Raw genomic sequence first — 20,388 nt, forward strand, 5'->3', positions numbered from 1 at the left:
CGTGGAGAATTACCTGATTAAAACAATAGTTAAGTCTAAGAAAAGTTACCTTTTTATTACATAAGACCTGGAGTTTTACTTATGATTTTGCAATCTGATAACTGCTGGAGAGATTTTTTTTTTTTAAGAGACTGGGGGAAAAAAAAGTTGCCAAGTTACCTTTGTTTGTTTGTTTCAAGAATCTGCAAACACTCTCTTTTACATTAGAAAAAACTTACCCTGCATTGAGATGTCATAGCCTCTGAGGTTTTTTAAGACTCCTGCTGATTGACCCTACCCTTGACCTTAGCTCCAAAGCCCAGCTCCCTTCTGACATGCTGGTGTAGAGAATTTATTTATTTTAACAGTAGGGAGCCAGAATTCCAGAAATATTCTTACAAAAAGCCCCAAGATGTATTTACCAAATCTTCAACTCCACATGACTGAGAGACCTCCACTAACACACAAAGTGAATAATAGTGAAGAGTTGCTATCCTGGGCTCCATGGATGTGGGTCAGCTTTAAGAAGTAGGATCTAGAAGAGTGCAAAAGAGCTCCACTAGAATTGGCCTTTTGATCATCAAGGAAAAATGAAAATAGGCATATTTTAATAGCAGAGACCTTTTAGTAAAAGGCATCAGTGCTGCTGTCTCATAAGTAATTTAGGTAATATTTACCAAATGAGGCTTCCATTTTCAGTTTCAGGGCCAATTATCTATTTGATCTTCTTGCCTCTATCTGTTGATTCACATTCTCTCCCACAGATCCTGCTAATTTTACTATAGGCTATAAAGCACAACTTACTATGCATTTTTTAACTTAAAAAAACTACTTTTTTTTATTTGGTTGGATAGCATGCTCATTAAACGTTTGTAAAATGTACGAAAAGTACAAAAAGGAAAAGTGAAAATTATCTAGATGATGTTATCCAAATACTGATAACTATTATTAATTTAGTAAATTGGGGAGCCTGGGTGGCTCAGTTGGTTAGGCATCCAACTCTCAGTTTCAGCTCAGGTCCCGATCTTGAGGTCATGAGATCCAGCCCCATGTTGGGCTCCTTGCTCAGCAGGGAGTCTGCTTGAGATTCTCTCTTTCTCCCTCAGCCCACCCTTCCCTTGCTCTCATGCTCTCGCTCTTTCTAAAATAAAAAAATAAAAAATAATAATTTAGTAAATTTCTGTTAGCCTTTTTTGTAGAGGGCAGTCTCTTTTTATACATTTGCAATTATTTTTATTTATTTTTTTAAAGGAAGAGTACTTATTTATTTACTTATTTAAGAGAGAGAGAGAGAGCACAAGTAGGGGGAGGGGCAGAGGGAGACGGAGAGGGAGAAGCAGACTCCCTGCTGAGTGGGGAGCCTGACAAGGGACTTCATCCCAGGACTCTGGGATCATGACCTGAGCCAAAGGCAGATGCTTAACTAACTGAGCCACCTAACTACTCCATTTGTAAAGATTTTTATATACAACTTCCTATGTTTTGAAATATATTACTTTATGATAAAAATTATTATACATTTTTATTAATTTATTATAAAAATTTCTCCTAGTATTCAATAAATTATCCTAAGATTTGATTATGAAAAATTTAAAAGCACAAAAGAGTTGAAAACATTTTGCTGTGAACACCTTATTCTCATAGCTTAGATTCTTTTTTTTTTTTTTTTAAAGATTTTATTTATTTATTTGACAGAGATAGAGACAGCCAGCGAGAGAGGGAACACAAGCAGGGGGAGTGGGAGAGGAAGAAGCAGGCCCATAGTGGAGGAGCCTGATGTGGGGCTCGATCCCATAACGCCAGGATCACGCCCTGAGCCGAAGGCAGACGCTTAACCGCTGTGCCACCCAGGCGCCCCGCATAGCTTAGATTCTTTGATATAGTTACCATTTTACTATATATGCCTTCTCTCTCTCTCTCTCTCTCTCTCCATTTATCAATCTATCTTAGTCTTTATGCATTTCAAAGTAAGCTTATAGATATCAATTTCATGGATAGTCCTTGGAGCTAAATATGAGTTTTAAAAATTCTTTTCCTATTATTGGCTGATTGCTCACTTTTCATTTTTCACTATTTTATACGAGGGTTCGTAAGAAGGATACTCTTCTAAGACTTCATCATAGTTTCTGCCATAATGGAGAAGCAATACTGAAAAAAATAGAGACCATACTCTGGAAGGCTTTGACTACTGGGGAAATTATAGCAAACTGTACTATGAACAGCCACATCCTTGGAATCAAGTAGATCAGACAGTTAGTAAGTAAATGACCCTGGAAAAAGTACTAAACCTCTCTGGGGCTCTGTTTCCTCACCTGTCAAGTGAAGAGAGTATTACTTGTCTTATAGAATAATTGTGAGGATTAAGTAACATGTATGCAATCTATCTGTATCTTATAAATAAGATTTACCAAAACAATAGTTTCATGAAAAATTCAGGAAAAAAATTCCCTTGGAGCATTCACAATAAGGAAGAGACATGATCTGACCTGGACTTTAGGTGGCTTAATCTTGTAGAATTACGTATGATGGATAAGAGTGAGGGAGAAAAAGTTACAAATAGGTAGGTTTTTTTTTAAGATTCTTATTTATTTATTTGACAGAGAGAGAGAGGCAGCGAGAGAGGGAACACAAGCAGGAGGAGTGGGAAAGGGAGAAGGAGGCTTCCCGCTGAGCAGGGAGCCGGATCCGGGACTCGATCCCAGAATCCTGGGATCATGACGTGAGCTGAAGGCAGGCACTTAATGACTGAGCCACCCAGGCGCCCCTAAATAGGTAGGTCTGAGTCATTTTAATAGACATTTACTGAGTATGTACGAAATGCAAAGCACTATGCTAGATGCTTCGGGAATATACAGCAGAGTGAGACCTTGACAGTTACCACAAAGACTTGTCATGGATAAAACAATGATCAAAGAGCTATGCAACAGAGCAGAATCCATCCATCCACCCATCCATCCATCCAATGAATATTTACTTTGCTCCTGCCCTATGCCGGGGCAGTCAGGGTTCTAGGTGCTGAAGATAAAGCATGGTTAAAAAAAAAAAAAGAAAAAGACAGAAATCCTTACCTTCATGAGGCACACATTCTAGGAGAGAAGACAGATAATATACAAATAAATGAATAATAAAATATAAATAGTAATAAGTACCTTGAAAAAAGAAAGCAACATAAAGGAATTAAAGCGGTGTAAAGCAGTGACAAGGGTGCTATTTTTTATAGAGAAAGTACTGTTTAAGCACAGAACTGAAAAAGATTAGGAAGTAAGGTGTGTTACAGGGCACCTGGGTGGCTCAGTCAGTTAAGCGTCTGCCTTTGGCTCAGATCATGATCTCATGGTCCTGGGATCAAGCCCCACTTGGGGGTCTTTGCTCAGTGGGGAGTCTCCTCCTCCCTCTCCCTCTGTGCTCTCTCCAACCCCTCTTAAATACATAAAGAAAATCTTAAAAAAAAAAAAAAGAAGTAAAGTGTGTTACTTTCTGAGTGAACAGATTTCAAGGTAGAATTAACTGAACTGGCAAAGACCCTTAGCCAGGAGTGGGCTTGAAGGAACATTAGGGAGGGTAGTGAATGTGAGAGGAGCTTCCAGAGAGAGAACATGGTAGGAAATCAGGTTGGAAAGATAGGCTGGGCTCTCAGGTAGGATCATTTAGGCCTTGATAAGGAGATTGGCTTTTATTCTAAATAACATGGGGAACAAATTGGAGGTTTTGATAGAGGAGTGATATGATCTGTCTCAAAATTTTAAAAAAATTATTTATTTGGGGGGACAGAGGAGAGAGAGAATCTCGATCAGACTTTGCACTGAGGGTGGAGCCCACCGTGGGGCTCGATCTCAAGACCCTGAGATCATGACCTGAGCCTAAACGAAGAGTTAGATGCTCAACTGACTGAGGCACCCGGAGCCTCTCTGTTTCAAGTGTTAAGAAGTGATCCCTTTGACTGCTTTTTGGAGGACAAGCATACCTTGTTTTATGGAGCTTCACTTTATTGAGCTTTGCAGATAGAGCATTCTTAACAGATTGAAGGTTGCATCAAGCAAGTCTATCGGCACAATTATGTGGCAACCTTGCATCAAGCAAGTCTATCGGCACAATTATACCAGTAGCATTTGTTCACTCCATGCGTCTCTGTAACATTTTGGTAATTCTCACAATATTTCAAACTGTCTCATTATTATATTTGTTATGGTGATCTGTGATCAGTGATCTTTGATGTTACTATTGTAATTGTTTTGGGGTGTCACAAATGGCACCCACAGAAGGCAGAGAACTTAATTGATAAATGTTTGTCCTCTGACTCCTTCACCCACTGGCCATTCCCCCATCTCTCTCCCTCTTCCCTGAGACACAAAAATATTGAAATTAGATCAGTTAAGGGGTCCCTGGGTAGCTCAGTTGGCTGGGTGCCCAGCTCAATCCAGCACACTTCATTATTGTCTTATTTTAAGAAATTGCTACAGCCACCCCAACCTTCAGCAAACACCATTCTTATTAGTTAGCGGCTATCAACCTGGAGGCAAAAACCTCTACCAGCAGAAAGATTGGCTGAAAGTTCCAATGATGGTTAGCATTTTTAGAAAAAAAATATTTTTAAATTAAGGTATGTACATTCTGTTTCTTTTTTAGACACAGTGCTGTTGCACACTTAATAGACTACAGTATAGTGTAAACATAACTTTCATATGTACTGGGAAAACAAAAAAATTGACTAGCTTTATTGCAATATTTGCTTTATTGCTGTGGTCTGGAACCAAGCCTGCAATATCTCCAAGGTATGCCTGTACAGACCGTGGGCAGAGCGCATGGGTAGGGCAAGTAAGTAGAAAGTAGGAGGCCATTGCAATTGTCCAGAAGTTTCAGAACGAGGTGGTATCAAGGCAGGGAGAGAGAAGTGGTCATGTTGGGGATATTATTAAGGCAGAGGCAAAAAGATTTCTTGATGGATTGAACATGGGGTTTGCATGAATGCAAGGATCGAGGATGACTCCAGATTTTGACATGGAGTGATAGGAGTGCTTTAAGTTCATAGAAAAATAAGCAAAGTGTTGTGGCGGCGCATAGGACAAGTAATTACTTTTGACTGGGATTATCAGGGAAAGTAGAAGAGCATTGAAGGATGAAAAGCCTTGAATTCAACAGGCGCCTCTGGTGCAAAATTCAGAGAGGCCCTCACTCTCAGGGTGGTGGAAATGCAGGGCTGGCACCCGAAGAGTGAGTATTTTTATTATCTTTTGCACCCTTGGTGCCTTGTTTGCCTCACCCTAGTCCCAGCTCTGGTACTCAAAGAAGAGGTAAGTGTTCGCTCAGGCTGGAGAAATGGCAGGAGAAAAGACAGGAAGACAGAAGAGGCCGGTGAAAAGATTGCCGCAATTCTCTGGACAAGAGAAGTTAAAAGTGTTGGAATTCCACAGAAGCTTCTAGGCTCTCAGGACCAAGCAGCTCCCTATCCCCCCGCCCCACTCCCTCTTTCTCTTTTTTTGGCAGGCCCTAAGGGCAGCCTTCTTGTCTTTCCTTTTTTATGTTGCTATTGCCTCTGCATCCTTTTGTCATTTTCTTTCACAAGACTGACTGTAGAGATAAGTATGCCTTCCATAAATTCCTTCTTCCTCAGATATCCAGAGGCAAACAACGTGGTCCTTATGGGTTTTTTGGAATTTATCATTAATCACTAAAGAATCTTAATAAACATAGAGATGCTACAAAGTTAAGAAATTCCTAATATCTGGGGCGCTTGGGTGGCTCAGTTGGTTAAACATCTGCCTTCACTCAGGTCATGATCCCAGGGTCCTGGGATCGAGCCCATATCAGGGTCTCTACTCAGTGGGAAGCCTGCTTCTTCCTCTCCTTCTGCCTGCCACTCCCCCTGTTTGTGCTCTCTCTCTCTTTCTCTCTCTCTCTCAAATAAATAGATAAAATCTTTAAAAAAAAAAGAAATCCCTAATATTTAAAATATATAAAGTGTTCATACAACTTAATAGCAAAAAAAAACACCCCAAACAATATGGTTAAAAAGTGGGCAGAGGATATAAACGGACATTCTTCCAAAGAAGACATACAGATGGCCAAAAGGTACATGAAGAAATGGTCAACATCACTAATCATCAGGAAAGTGCAAATCAAAACCACAATAAGATACCACATCACACCTGTCAGAATGGCTGTTATCAAAAAGACAAGAGATAACAAATGCTGGCATGGATGTGGAGAAAAGGGAGCCCTCACACACCATTGGTGGGAATGTAAGTTGGTGTGGCCACCATGGAGAACAGTATGGAGGTTCCTCAAAAAATTAAAAATAGAACTACCATATAATCTAGCAATTCTACTTCTGGGTATTAGTCTTAAAAAATGGAAACACTAACTCAAAAAGATATATGCACTTCCATGTTCTTTGCAGCATTATTTACAATAGCCAAGGTATGGAAACAACTTAAGAGTCCATCGACAGATGAATGGATAAAGAAAATGTGGTATATATAAACCATGGAATATTATTCAGCCATAAGAAGAATGAAGTCTTGCCATTTGTGACAACATGAATGGATCTCGAGGGCATCATGCTAAGTGAAATAAGTCAGACATAGAAAGATAAATACTGTATGGTCTCACTTATATGTGGAATTTAACCCCTACCCTCCCCCCCAAAACAAGCTCTAGATACAGAGAACAAATTTGTGGTTACCGAGGTGGGGTGGGGGGCGAGGGCAAAATAGCTGAAAGGAATCAAAAGCTACACTTTTACAGTTATAAAATAAATAGGTCATGAGGATGTAATGTAAAGCATGGCAACTATAGTTAATAATAATGTATTCTATATCTGAAAGTTGCTGGGACTCCTGGGTGGCTCCGTTGGTTAAGCATCTGCCTTTGGCTCAGGTCATGATCCCAGGGTCCTGGGATTTAGTCCCTTAGGCTTCCTGCTCAGAGGGGAGACTGCTTCTCCCTCTGCCTGCCACTCCCCCTGCTTGTTCTCTCTCTCTGACAAATAAATAAAATTTTTTAAAAATAGAGTTTTATTTTGGGGCGCCTGGGTGGCACAGCGGTTAAGCGTCTGCCTTCGGCTCAGGGCGTGATCCTGGCGTTATGGGATCTAACCCCACATCAGGCTCCTCCACTGTGAGCCTGCTTTTTCCTCTCCCACTCCCCCTGCTTGTGTTCCCTCTCTCGCTGGCTGTCTCTATCTCTGTCAATTAAATAAAAATCTGTAAAAAAAAAAATAGAGTTTTATTTTTTAAAAAAGTTGCTAAGAGACTAGATCTTAAAAGTTCTCCTGGGGTGCCTGGGTAGTGCAGTCGTTAAACGTCTGCCTTCGGCTCAGGGCGTGATCCCGGCGTTCTGGGATGGAGCCCCACATCAGGCTCCTCCACTGGGAGCCTGCTTCTTCCTCTTCCACTCCTCCTGCTTGTGTTCCCTCTCTCACTGGCTGTCTCTCTGTCAAATAAATAAATAAAATCTTTAAAAAAAAAAAGTTCTCATCATAAGAAAAAAAGAAGTATTTTTGGACTTTAGAGAAGAATGCATATGCTATGGTTTTAGAGTTCAGAGTTACCTGTATGTATCACATACATGTTTTGTTGTTTTACCAAATCCTCTCCTTTCTATTTGTGTTTGGTCTTTGAGATCTGTCAAATTACTGAAAAAAGGATTTAAATGTTTAGAATGAATTCTTTTATTCACATTATTTTTTTATTTAGTTATTTTGATATTACATATTTGCACTTTGGAATTAGCAGATCAAGATTTGAATTCCATACCCATCTACGCTGTATGACATTGAGGACACCTATTCTCTCTAATGCCTTGTTCAGCATCTGCAAAATGTAAGTGTTAATTACAGTCACTCCATAGCTTACTTGACAAAATCCTTAGTTAAGTGCCCGGCATGTAGTGAATGTTCAGTAAATATTCACCATTTTTCTTATTCTACCTTTTATCAAAGTAAACGAGTCTTATTGTCCTATTTTGTGCTTACTTTTTAATCATAAATTTCACTTTGATTTTATTTTGCTACTTTTGCTTCTTTTTGTCTGCATTTTCTCGTAACTTTATTTGCCACCCACATATTTTCAATTTTTCTGTGTTGTTTTATTTCAAGTATTATTCATAAGGAGAATAGGATTAAATTTTCTGTTTTTTCACTCTGAGAGATTTTTGTCTTTCTATAGGAAAATTTAGCTTGCTCGGTTTATTGTTATTAATGCTAAGAATGTATTCAGATATCTTGTTTCCTCTTTATTATGCTTTATCGTTTTTTCCTCTTTTCCTGACTTTTGTCATTTTGGTTAAGTTTTCTTTGTATGTTTTTTTTCCCTCAAATTATTTGAACATTTTACAACCAATTATGGTCATTATCACTAAATTTTTAAAAATTGAACCAATACGTGCTTATAAATATCAAGAAAAAATTATATCTATTCTTCTTTCCTTATTCTCTTCCCCAAACATGTTGAGACTTTTAACAGTTATAATTCTCCTCCAGGGACCCATACCTCCCACATTTGTTCAAATAAACTGGAATTTTAATTCCAGACTACTTTTAATATTTAAATTTTTGCTTTCCTATGCTGTGAATCCTGTGTTAATATGTACATTAGATTTTATGAAAATCTAATCAATAATTATATTTTACTAGGTTTTTACTCTCCCATGTTTTTTGTGTATTCTAATTTCCTTTTTATTGCATCTTTTATTTCATCACAAGCAATGTCAAATGCATCACAAAGAAACTTAATAACAAGTAGAATTTTTGCTCATTTAACAGAGTTCTGAGGCAAGTTTATAACACAGCTTGATGAAAGCTTTAACTCTAGTTTTGATTTTCTCAAATCTGCCTTCTTCCTTGTGTTAGCTTCCTTCGTGGTATCGGAATGGTTGTAGCAGTTCAGGCTTCACAGAAGCGCATCTCACAATGAGAAGGGGAGAATTGTTTTTTCCTGAATCATTAAATGAAGCATTGCCCTTCACTTTAATTGGAGTAATCCAAAACAAACTTTGTGACAAGAAAATGCCATGTGTACTCATTGGTTTAGGCCTATAACATTGTCCATCCCTGATCCAATCGGAGCAAGGGGAAGGAAATTATCGTGTGCACCAAATGGTTACCCAATGGGAGAAGTATTGCTTGGGAGGCTACCATACTGCAGCTTTGTTTGGAATTCAGACTGATATGGTTTTCCTTCATAGTCCTTCCTTCACAGACGAGATGTTGATGATGATCTAATTAATTTTAATGGGAGATCTGAAATATCACAGTTTTATTTTTTAACACTAAAGCAGAAATTTCACAAGGATATGTGTAAGTGTATCAAATAATCTTGCCTTTTCAAGCTAAATACACAAATTTATATTTATCTCCAGAAAATTATCTTCTATTTTATGTTTAAATACTGCCTCTCCATTTTAATTTACATACAATAAAATTCACCCTTTTAAGATGTACAGTCCAGTGGTTTTTAGTATATTAGAGTTGTGCAACCATCACCACAATTTTGAAACATTTTTGCCACCCCAAAAAGAAACCCATACCCATTAGCACTTATTTTCCATTTCTCCCCTAACTCCTAGCCTCAGGGAGCCACTGACTTACTTCCTCTCTCTATGGATTTTCCTACTCTAGACTTTTTGTATAAATGGAATCATAGAATATGTGGCCATTTATGTCTGACCTTTCTCACTTAGCATAATCTTCTCAAGGTTTATCCATTTTGGAGTATGTATCAGTACTTCCTTTTTTAAAAAAATGGCCGAATAATATTCCATTGTATAGATATACCATGTTGTTTATCCATTCATTGGTTGGTGCAAATTTCAGTTGTGTCCACTTTTTGGTTACTGTGGATAATGCTGTTATAAACATTTGTGTACAAATTTTTGTGTGAATATTTTAAATTCTCTTGGGTATATATCTAGGAGTGGGATTGCTGGGTCATATTATAATTCTACTTAATTTTTTGAGAAACTGGTGAACCATTTTCCACAGTGGCTCTGCCATTTACATTCCTACCAGCAATGTATAAAGGTTCCAATTTCCCCGTGTCTTTGCTCACATTTGTTATTATATATAAATATTTTTTAATCTGGAGCTTCTTTTTTATTATGGTGAACTATATATAACATAAAGTTTACAACTCTATGTAAGATAAATTGTACAATTTTAACCATTTTTAAGGGTATAGCTTTGTATAGTTTTTTGACATTAAATACATTCACATTTTTCTGTGTCCATCACCATCATCCACCTCTAGGACTTTTCTTCATGTCTTACTCTAACTTTAACCCTATTGTACCCATTACACAATAACACCACATCACTTCCCCCACCTTGGCCTTAGCCCAACCACCATTCTACTTCCTGTCTCTATGAATTTGGCTACTCTAGGTACCTCACAGAAGTTGAATCATACTCTATTTGTCCTTTATGACTGGTTTATTTTACTTAGCATGATGTCTTCAAGGTTCATCCATGCCGTTGTATGTGTCAGAATTTCCTTCCTTTTTAAAGATGAGTAGCATTCCATTGTTAATTCTTGTTTTGTTCTGTTTTGCTAATGGCCGTTCTAATGGGTATAAAGTGATAGCTCATTGTGGTTTTGATTTGTATTTCCCTAGTGGTTAATTATGTTGAGCGCCTTTTTGTGTGCTTATTAGCCATTTGACAGTCTTCTCTGGAGAAATGTCTATTCAAATCCTTTGTCCATTTTTCACTTGGATTAGTTATCTTTTTATTGTTGAGTTGTAAGTGTTCTTCATATATTCTGGATAACAGATTTTTATCAGATCTATAATTTACAAATATTTTCTCCCACACTATGGGTTGTCTTCACTTTCTTAATACTGGCCTTTGATGCACAAAAGGGTTTTTTTTTTTTTAAGAATTTGTTTATTTATTTGAGAGAGAGAGTGCACGAATGAGAGGAGGGGCAGAGGGAGAGGGAGAAACAGACTCCCAGCTGAGCACAGAGCCTGACTTGGGGCTCCATCCCAGGACCCTGAGATCATGACTTGAGCAGAAGTCAGAGTTCAACCAACTGAGTCACCTAGGCACCCCTGATGCACAAAAGCTTTTAATTTTATGAACCAATTTATCTAGTTTTTCCTTGTTGCTTGTGCTTTTGGTGTCATGTTAAGAAATCATTGCCTAATCCAATGTTAAAGAACTCTATATAAACAGAGTTTTACACTTTCAGCTTTCACATTATATTTAAGGTCCATTTTGAGTAAATTTTTATATCTGTTGAAAGGCAGATTATTTTGACACCCTTGTTGAAAATTGATTAACCATAGATTCATGGGTTTATTTTTGGACTCTTAATTCTATTCCGTTGATCTGTATGTCTGTTTATGCCAGTTCCACTCTGTTTTGATTACTGTAGCTTTGTAATGAAGTTTGAAATTGGAAAGTTCAGTCTTCTGACCTTCTTAATTTTTATTTTTTTAAAGATTTTATTTATTTATTTGAGAGAGTGCACACATGAGCAGTGGGGAGGGGCAGAGGGAGAAGCAGACTCCCTGCTGAGCAGGGAATGCCATGTGGGGCTCCATCCCGGGACCCTGGGATCATGGCCTGAGCCAAAGGCAGATGCTTAACTGACTGAGTCACCCACATGCCCCTGACCTTCTTAATTTTTAAAAAAATTGTTTTGACTATTATGAGTCCCTTGCATTTCAATACAAATTATAGGGTCAGCCTGTCAATTTCTGCAAGAACAAAACAAGACAAAACAAAACCGGCTGGAATTTTGATAGAGGTTGTGTTGAATCATCTGCAGATCAGTTTGGGTGTATTGCCGCCTTAAGAATATTAACTACAACAACACATGATGTGTTTCCATTTATTTAGGCCTTTAGTTTCTTTTAAGGATGTTTTGTAGTATACTACAAAATAGACATTGTATAATACAATTATATTAATATCTAACATCTATTCCATCTTTTTAAGAAAAAAATTATTTATTTGAGAAAGAGAGAGGGAAGGGGGAGGGGCAGAAGGAAAGGGAAAGACAGATTCTTCAAGCAGACTCCTCACAGAGTGCGGAGCTCAAGGCAGGGCTGGCTCTCAGGACCCCAAGATCATGACCTGACCTGAAATCAAGAGTCAGACGCTTAACCAACTGAGCCACCCAAGTGCCCCGTAACATCTATTCCATCTTGCTCCTAAAACTTCCAACATATAAATATTGGCTCTCCTGCATCTATTTTAAAATATTTTTATCTTTTCTTCCATAATTTCTACTTCTTTTCGTTCTGCATTCTAGAAGGACTCTCTGAGATCGTCTTATAATTCATTAATTGAGTTTTTCGCAGTATCTTTTCTTCTACTAACTGCTTCTGTAGTTTTTCAACTTAAAATATGCATGTACTTTTTCATTTCTGAGGATATTCTGATTCTCAGATTGCTCTATTTCCATGACAACCTGTCCTTATCACTCTTTAAATTTCACTAAGAACATGAACAAGATTCTTTAAAAATGTTTTCTCCTATCTCCTTCACTAACTCCATTTTAGTGAGTGATATCTGCTTTAATTTGACCTCTTCTTTCAAATGGTAGATTTTCTCTTTACGATTAGTGATATTTTTAATCTGCTCCTATATGTAAGTGAAGATCTAGATTATTCAACATTGGTAACTGGCATCCTATCTGAAATTAGAGAGACCACTGTTCAATTCCCCACAGTGAGTCTTACCCTCCGAGGATGGTGGTGCTAGGTTGGAATTTGGTTTCCCCTCAAGGAATTAGTCCTGAGTGGGAAAGTGGTGCCCCTCTTCCTCTTAGGAGACAATGGTTGATGGTGCATAAGATGCTGAGTCACCAAGCTCCAAACCTTAAGTTGAGAGAAAAAGGTACAGGGCAAGGAAGCAAGGAAATAAAGCATTTGAAACTATGCTCAGGAAAGAACTTTGGGTGTGACTCTTGGCACATGGAACTCGATGGAAGCAAAGAAATATGAAGTTCTACTATGTGTCTGAGGGAGCTGTACTGTCAGATAAGCCACAAGCCTGGCCGTAAAAACCTTTAATTGTAAAAGAACTCTCAGGACCCCAAACTTGTACCACCAGGAAATGAGCTATGAAAACTGTGAAGTCTCCAAGGAGGGAATACTTCCCAATGCCCACTTCAGATATGGCCTGAAGGATACTAAACAAGAAAGAGTCCTCAGAGTGTGGAACAAGGGCTAGAGAAATTAACGCAAAAGGATGTTCATCCTTGAGAGCAGAACCAGGGCGTAATCATAGAACTTTTCGCATTGACGAGGCAGAAGATCATCACAATAACCATTTGGAAGGATTCTATTCTTTTTAAGGACCCTGACTGCCGTGAATCTCATATTTTTCACTGAATTTGAATTCTGATGCAGAATATCTATGGAGAAGCATTTGGGGATCATTGTTGTGGGTAGGAGTGGAGGGATTTGCAGCGGTTAGCGTTTTATAGTTTTCCAGGTACTGTGCATTGTCTCAATCCACATAGCTACTCTCAGAGGTTTGTTCTATTGTGATGTTTTTCTACAGATGGGGACACTAAGCTGGAGTCAAGTAACCTGTTCCAGGTTACGTAACAGGTAGGTCTTGGAGTCAGGGTTCAGAGTGCACATTCAAACCTATCACAATTTATAATCACAGAAGTCTATTGGGCATGATGAGGGATATATAAACCCAGGAGGGATTTGTATATAAACAAACAAATTCAGGGCAAGGGAATGTATTATCTAATAAAGGAGACATTAAAATGTTTTCAATCTACAAGAAATACATTAGCACACTAACTTTTAACCTTGTTAGGGACCTGTTTTGTTTATTGATGAATCACAGTTCCCACTATACCATCTGGTTCACAATACATGCTCAATAAATGTGTGTCAAATGAATGAAGAATGAATACCAGAGTTCTATAATATTAATCCAAGGTCCTTGAGCAATTGTGCCAAATTTGCCTTTACATCTCCAGAGCCCAGCATGCTTGGCACTCCACAATGGTCCTTGAACTAAACTGAAAGAAAATTGCACTGTGGTTTTACTTTAAGGCTGCTCATTGTTCCCAGTTTCCTTATCTTGAAAGTGAATGAAGTCCCTCTCCCCAGCCCTACAGACCTTGTGAGGGATTGAGTTTTTCAAAAGATTCTCTCACCTGTTTTAACCTTTTGTGAGCTTAGTTTGTATTCACGTGGTCAACTTGAAATCTCAGGTTTCTACTGTCATTTCCACATGTACGTCTAGTTTTCATGGTGAGTTTGGATTCCTTTTTGATATGTTGAGCTATACTCTTAATCATCTGCATCTCTCTATGTTGTAGCTGTTTAAAAACCATACTGATTTCATTTACTAAGCCTGTACTGTGCGCATGATCCAGAACTGTGGGAATACAGCAGAGATTGAAAGCCGTGTTCCCTGCCCTCGGGGCACATTAAAAGTTTTTCTATGTGATTTTAAAGACCCGACAATAGGGATTCAATTATAAAACAAACCAAAAAACTATTTCTGCTTCTTATCACTACAAGGAACAAAATGATTTTAAAGAAAATGGCAGCTGAGTGTCTCTTCCCAGTGGAGGAGGGAGAGAAGACAAATGAAACCACAAACCGCTTGCTTTTGCTAGTCATAACTGAACTATGCCTTAAGTTATTTTCTGGTGATTCCAGACTTCTGGTCAATTCCCTCTGGATCAACCAAAGGAGAAAGTGGGTGGGGGGCGATTGCATTTCGGGTTCTTTAAAAAAAAAAAAAAAAGGCAAGACAAGCAAACAAAACGTACTGACTTAGAGATCATAGCGATCATATGAGATCTACTTTAATTGAAGTTGTCTTTAAAGTATAATTGACAATGATATCGTAACAATAGACTGATAAGCAACCCGCCCGAGACTGGGTGCCGCTGTATTCCTTATTTCCACCAACATGCGGAGCTACCCGGGGCTATACTTGCCCCCAAGGCACTAAAAGTAGTTCAACTTTTCTTTACCTAGACTATTCCACCACATCCAGCATGGAGCTGTTTCTTCCAGGGTGGGTAGCCTATCTCTGGCAACAATGACAGTTTTTAAAATGCAGCTACATCTCTACTAACAGAAACCACCAGCTGTGAAAAGGGGAGCTCAATCTGTCACTATCGGCCGAGCATCTCTTGAGAACGTTTGTCCCCGCAGCACCGGTCATGGTCCAGGGCCTGCTGGAAGGGGATGCCAGTGGGGCGGCCGATCCCTCCTGGGCCCGGAGGCTCCGGACAAGCCATGGCGAGCGGGCAACCTCCCGCAGCGCCGGGCCCGGGTCCGCGGGCGGGAGGGCGTGCTCATCCAGGAGGTGCAAAAGTCGGCTCTGGCCCCGAGCTCCCGGGTTTGTTTGGTTTTGTCCGCGTCCTGCCCCCCGCCCTACCCCCCTTCGTGCAAAAGGCCAAGGGTTTTTGACCCACCATTGCCCAGGCCGAGTTCACACTTAGGGCCCTTTAGCCGCGGTCCTGCGGACAGAGAAAGCAATCGCGCAATGAAGCGAGAGCACTCTGTGAATGAACGCGGAATCCGCGAGAAAATAATTTTTCTTCCCGGCTGAGAGCGTCAACCGCACTCTGGGGGGCAATCCTCTTTCCTAGAAGACCCCCTCCACACCACCACGCTCCACACCCCACAGTGGCCACACACATCATTTGTGCCGTGGAGTTTGGAAATGGAGGCATGAGCACAGTGGACTGAGGAGGGGAGGGGGCGTCGTTGGAGGCGCTGGGGAGGGAACTGCGCACCCATTACTCTCAAGGAGGGCAGGGGAGCCCTAAAGGCCACTCGCGGGCGCGAGGGCTGCGGGAGGCCGAGAGGCGGGGCGGGGGGGAGGGGGCGCGGGGGTCCCCGCCGCGGAGGTTCTGGGGAAGCGGGAGGGGCAGCACCTGAGGAATCCGCCTCCGGCCGCGGCGGCCGCCGCCTCGCTCCGCCCCGGGGAACTGAGCGCGCGGCGAGCGCGCCTGCCAGAGAGACGCCAGCCACCGGCGGCGCTAGCACCTCGGAGGAGGGCGGCCGGAGCGAGCGCAGCGCAGCGCTGGGACCCGGACTGGGGGTGGGGAGACGAGCCCCGGCCGAGGCGAGGGCCACCCCCTGGTCCTCTGCCCTAGCGCCCCGCCAGGGCCAGGTGAGCGGCTGCGGGGACTCCGGGGCGCGGGCGCGGGGAGGCGGGGAGGTGAGAGGTCGCGAGCGCACGCCTCTGCTGGGCAGAAGCTGCCCTTTGGCGGGCTGTGGACACCCTGCCTGCGCGGGGAACCGCTGAGGCTGACTTTTTCTGGAGGACTGGGAAGGCGGAGCGGGGGTGTGAGCGCCACTGTGTTTGCGTGGCGAGGGCAGGCGCCACTGGCAGCCTCGGATCCGAACCCCTTCTCCCCGCCGCCTCGCGTCAGCCCTCTGAGGGGACCCAGCCCGTGCGGTCCGCGCCCGGAGGCCAGAGGCCTGTCACCGCGGGCTCTTCTCGCTGCCTTTGTGGCGGGAGCCAGGAAGCCCGAGCGTGGGATGGGAGACGCTGCGGCGCGGTGGGGAGCGCCGAGGCGGAGGCGGCGGGGGGCGCGCCGCGGGCCGCTCTCCCCGAGCCTAAGGGGCTTATGAGGGGGTCGCCCGGCGGGTGGACCGCAGGCAGGGAGGTGCGGAGGTGACCGCGCGGGGCTGGGGGGGGGGGGGGAGGATGGAGAGAGCTCAGCTTGGGAAAGTTGAGAGCGTCCAGAGGAGGCTGGGCGGTTGCTCAGTGTCCATGGGTTTCTTTTCTCCACATCCATGTCACTTCGTCACGAGCGCGCGCGCGTCTCCAGCCATCATTTCCATTTTTCTGTGAGTAGTGGAGGACCACTCTCAATCTGAATGAGACATAAAGGATTGTGTTGACAGCTGACCCTGACACAGGTAGACAGCAAGGTGAGGTGTGTGCTCTGGCCTGGCAAGGGTGATGATGAGGCAGTTTGTTAAAGTAAATCAATTCCCTTAGTCCCTCTTCGAGCTCCATTAAAATAAATTATCTGTATAGATTCAGTTCGTGGGGCTTCTCAGTTAAATCGAGCCCAAGTAAGGTCCAGAACGATTCATCTGCACAGGAACAGCTGCTGCCTCCAACCGAGGTGGACGGATCCTGGAGAAACTCATTCAATCGTACTCCTTTCCTGTATGAACGTGACTGTCACACGGTCCTTACACACCCTACGCCAGCCCTCTGGCCCCTGTCCAAAAGACAGAAACCAAATTTTAATTTCTATTTTTCACAACTTTAGAGCCCCCCTTCCCCGAAATCCCACTTAAATCTTATATTAAAACCTAGCCATTTGAATATGGGGAAGAGGTTTTCTGCGAAAAATTTTTTAAATTAATCGCCCCCTTAAAAATCTCTCATCCCTCCGAACATTTTCTTATACTTCAGACCCTGGAATTCTGCTTCGAGTTTTGTGACTGTGTTGTTCTTTTTCTTTCTGAAAATTTCTATGTGATTTTACAAGTTGTGATACTGAAAAGTTATTTAAAAGAGGAAAAAACATTAAAATAACAGTTTCATTGAAAATGTTTAGTAATAGAATTATGTGGATATAGGCATGTGTTTAAAGGGACATTTTAAATTCATATTGAAAAGTAATGTGCCTAGGGTTAAGAATTTCACGGTGTAAAGTAAGTTTTCTCTTTCCCACTCCATACTCCCAATGTCCTCCTTCCCAGAGGCAACCGCTGTTGTCAATTTCTTGTATATTCTTCCATGTATCTTCTATTAAAATGGGATTAGATTATGAAGATAAAGGATGAAAAGAATGGAGTATAAGACTGAACTGCATATCAATGGTGATGACTATACGATATCCACTCATGATGACTTTAGAAACTTCTATTTGGCCTAAGGCACTTATTACAGTGGAAGATCAATTAGAATGCTGAAGATCTTGAAACAAGTATATTGTGGAAAGCACAACTGTTAACCGATTATCCCTGCCCCTCCCCCCCACCATCACTAGTTTCTCTACACTGTTTTTAATAACCTTTTTAAAAAATTGTTTCCTCCATTTTGGAATTCTTTATGAAGTAAAGGATGAGCACTGTCCAGTGAAGTATATTATCGGAAGACATTGAAAGGCATATGTATACACTTCCATTGACATAATATGAAAATTTAGTGGTAAGGGAGAAATATGAAGGCCAAGTTTAAGATATTTGGTCACATCTAGTTCCAGGCCTGCATTTACCGTAAACTAATGAAGTAACTAAATGAAGTAACTTCCTTAGAAATGCCTTTGCTTCCCCCTGGGTTAAAGAAATGAATTGCACTACTTGGTTTCTAAGGGTCCTTTTAAATCCAAAATTTTATTATTAAAATAGTACTGATGTTCTAAGACTAGCTCAGGATAACCCAGTTGGACCCGTGTGTACTAAGCAGTAGAACGACAAAAAAAAAAAATATTCCTGATTTGTGGATTCATAAAAAGGAAGTTAGAGGTGTTTAAACTACATTCCTGTTCTTATGAGATTGATATCATTGAAGAACAGCTACTTCACTTTCCCACAAAATGTCTGTTTATGTTACTGATAGAGGCCAAACCCTAAGCTGAATGGGCTTCTGTGTATCACCTTGTAAGGCTAAGGAGAGTGAATTTTCTTCATAGCTTATGGTGCCATTTTTAGGTAAATTATTCTTATCAAACTCTTACTTTTCGGTAAGTGGAAATACAGTTAGTTCACTTATGTACTTCAAAAGAAGTTGACATAATTCACTTAGTAATTCTCACAAGTATTTAGAGTGTGAATATCCCTATAGCTGTTTTATTTATTTTATACGTGTTCACTTAGAGATCATGTATTAGTAGGAAACTTTTCTAATCTCTAAAACACCTGCAAACTCTGGGCTAATGATCCCTGGATGGGTGCAGTGAGCTGAGGAGTGATTGCAAGATTATGAAAGTAAAAACAATTCGTTGATTTTAGTCACTATATATGATCTCAATTAAGGTTTTTCAACAGTACACTGTAATAAGTCAGTCAGAGAAAGACAAATACCATGATTTCTCTGATATGTGGAATTTAAGAAACAAAACGGATGAACATATGGGGGAGGGAAGAAAAAAGAGAGAAGGAAACAAACCGTAAGAGACTTAAAGATAGAGAACAAACTGAGGGTTGATGAAGGGAGGCGGGTGGGGGATGGGCTAGGTGGGTGATGGGTATTAAAGAGGGCACTTGTTCTATGAGCATTGGGTGTTGTATGTAAGTAATGAATCACTGAATTTTACTCCTGAGGCCAATATTGCACTGTTTGTTAACCAACTAGAATTTAAATAAAATTTTGAAAAGAGAAAAAAAAGTACAACGTAAATGGTGATTGCAAAAATCATCTTATGCTTTGGAGCTTCAGAATTACCAATAAAGAATATTGTGTAATTATTTTGAATAATTCTGTAATATGAATAAATTATTAGTGAAGTTTTAGGAATGTTGATTGGGATGATAAGAATATAAACTAGAAGAATGGGTTTGTAAGAGTGCTTAGAGTAATCTTGATTGACAAGACTGACAAAAACAAAAGAAAATTAAGTACTAGCAGGAAGTTCTAAAATGGTAGTAGTTTTGTTTCTTCCAGCTCCCTTCTCAGTCTTGCTATGTGAATATATGTTTTTATAGATGTCTTATCATATTACAGATACATTTCTATCCTGATTTTTATCAACTTTTTAAATAATTTATTCACTATTTGTAGTAATTTTATAATAGTTTATCCAATTAATGTACCATAATTTACTTAGCCCTTCCTCTACTTGGGAATTTTCCAGTATTTAAAAATAATGTGATGACTGTCCTCATGAATGTAACTTTCTTCTCCTTCTCCTCCTCCTTCCCCTTCTTTCCTTCCTTCCTTCCTTCCTTCCTTCCTTCCTTCCTTCCTTCAGATTATTTCTTCAGAGAGGTGATAATGTTGTAGTTGTAATAGGGGACTCTAAAATTAAAGGTTCAAGGTTCAAAACCTCACTCCATCACTTACTGGCAGAATTTTTTTATAAATTTTTTTCTCAGAACTTTAGCTTCTTAACTTATAAAATGGATATACTAATAGCTCTCTACAAAGTTAATATAAAAAGCATTAGCATGATGAAAACACAAGTAAATGTTAGCTCTTATTTTTAATAGAACATTTCCAGATTCCTGGTAATTTCCAAATTACTTCCAAAAGGATTATATAAATTTATACTGTCATTAACAATCTATGTGGGTGCTTATGTCCTTTTAAATCATTTATGTTATTGTGACTAATTTGATCAATGTAAAATTGTATCCCTTTGTTTTGATTTGTATTTCTTTAGTCTTGTGCTAAGTGAGAGGTGTTTTTTTCAGCAGTATTTGCTACAGTTTTCTAAATGGGTGGTAGACATTTCACCACCTCAGTCATTTTGAGCCGGACTATAAGACGGGCATATAGGACAGGTC

At 40.4% G+C, this 20,388-nt stretch overlaps 1 protein-coding gene across 7 annotated transcripts in view; it reads left to right on the forward strand.

Moving 5' to 3' along the window:
• Positions 1 to 15,925: 15,925 nt before the first annotated feature.
• GREB1L (GREB1 like retinoic acid receptor coactivator) overlaps positions 15,926 to 20,388 on the forward strand; it is a 259,381-nt gene continuing 254,918 nt past the window's right edge. For all 7 annotated transcript variants that reach the window (XR_004620338.1, XM_034642744.1, XM_034642747.1 and 4 more), the window contains exon 1: positions 15,926 to 16,087. The gene's annotated coding sequence lies outside the window, so the exon portion shown is untranslated. The remainder of the gene's footprint in view (positions 16,088 to 20,388) is intronic.

The sequence above is a fragment of the Ailuropoda melanoleuca genome, chromosome 14 (genome assembly GCF_002007445.2).
Source record: "Ailuropoda melanoleuca isolate Jingjing chromosome 14, ASM200744v2, whole genome shotgun sequence".
Taxonomy (NCBI): Eukaryota; Metazoa; Chordata; class Mammalia; order Carnivora; family Ursidae; genus Ailuropoda; species Ailuropoda melanoleuca.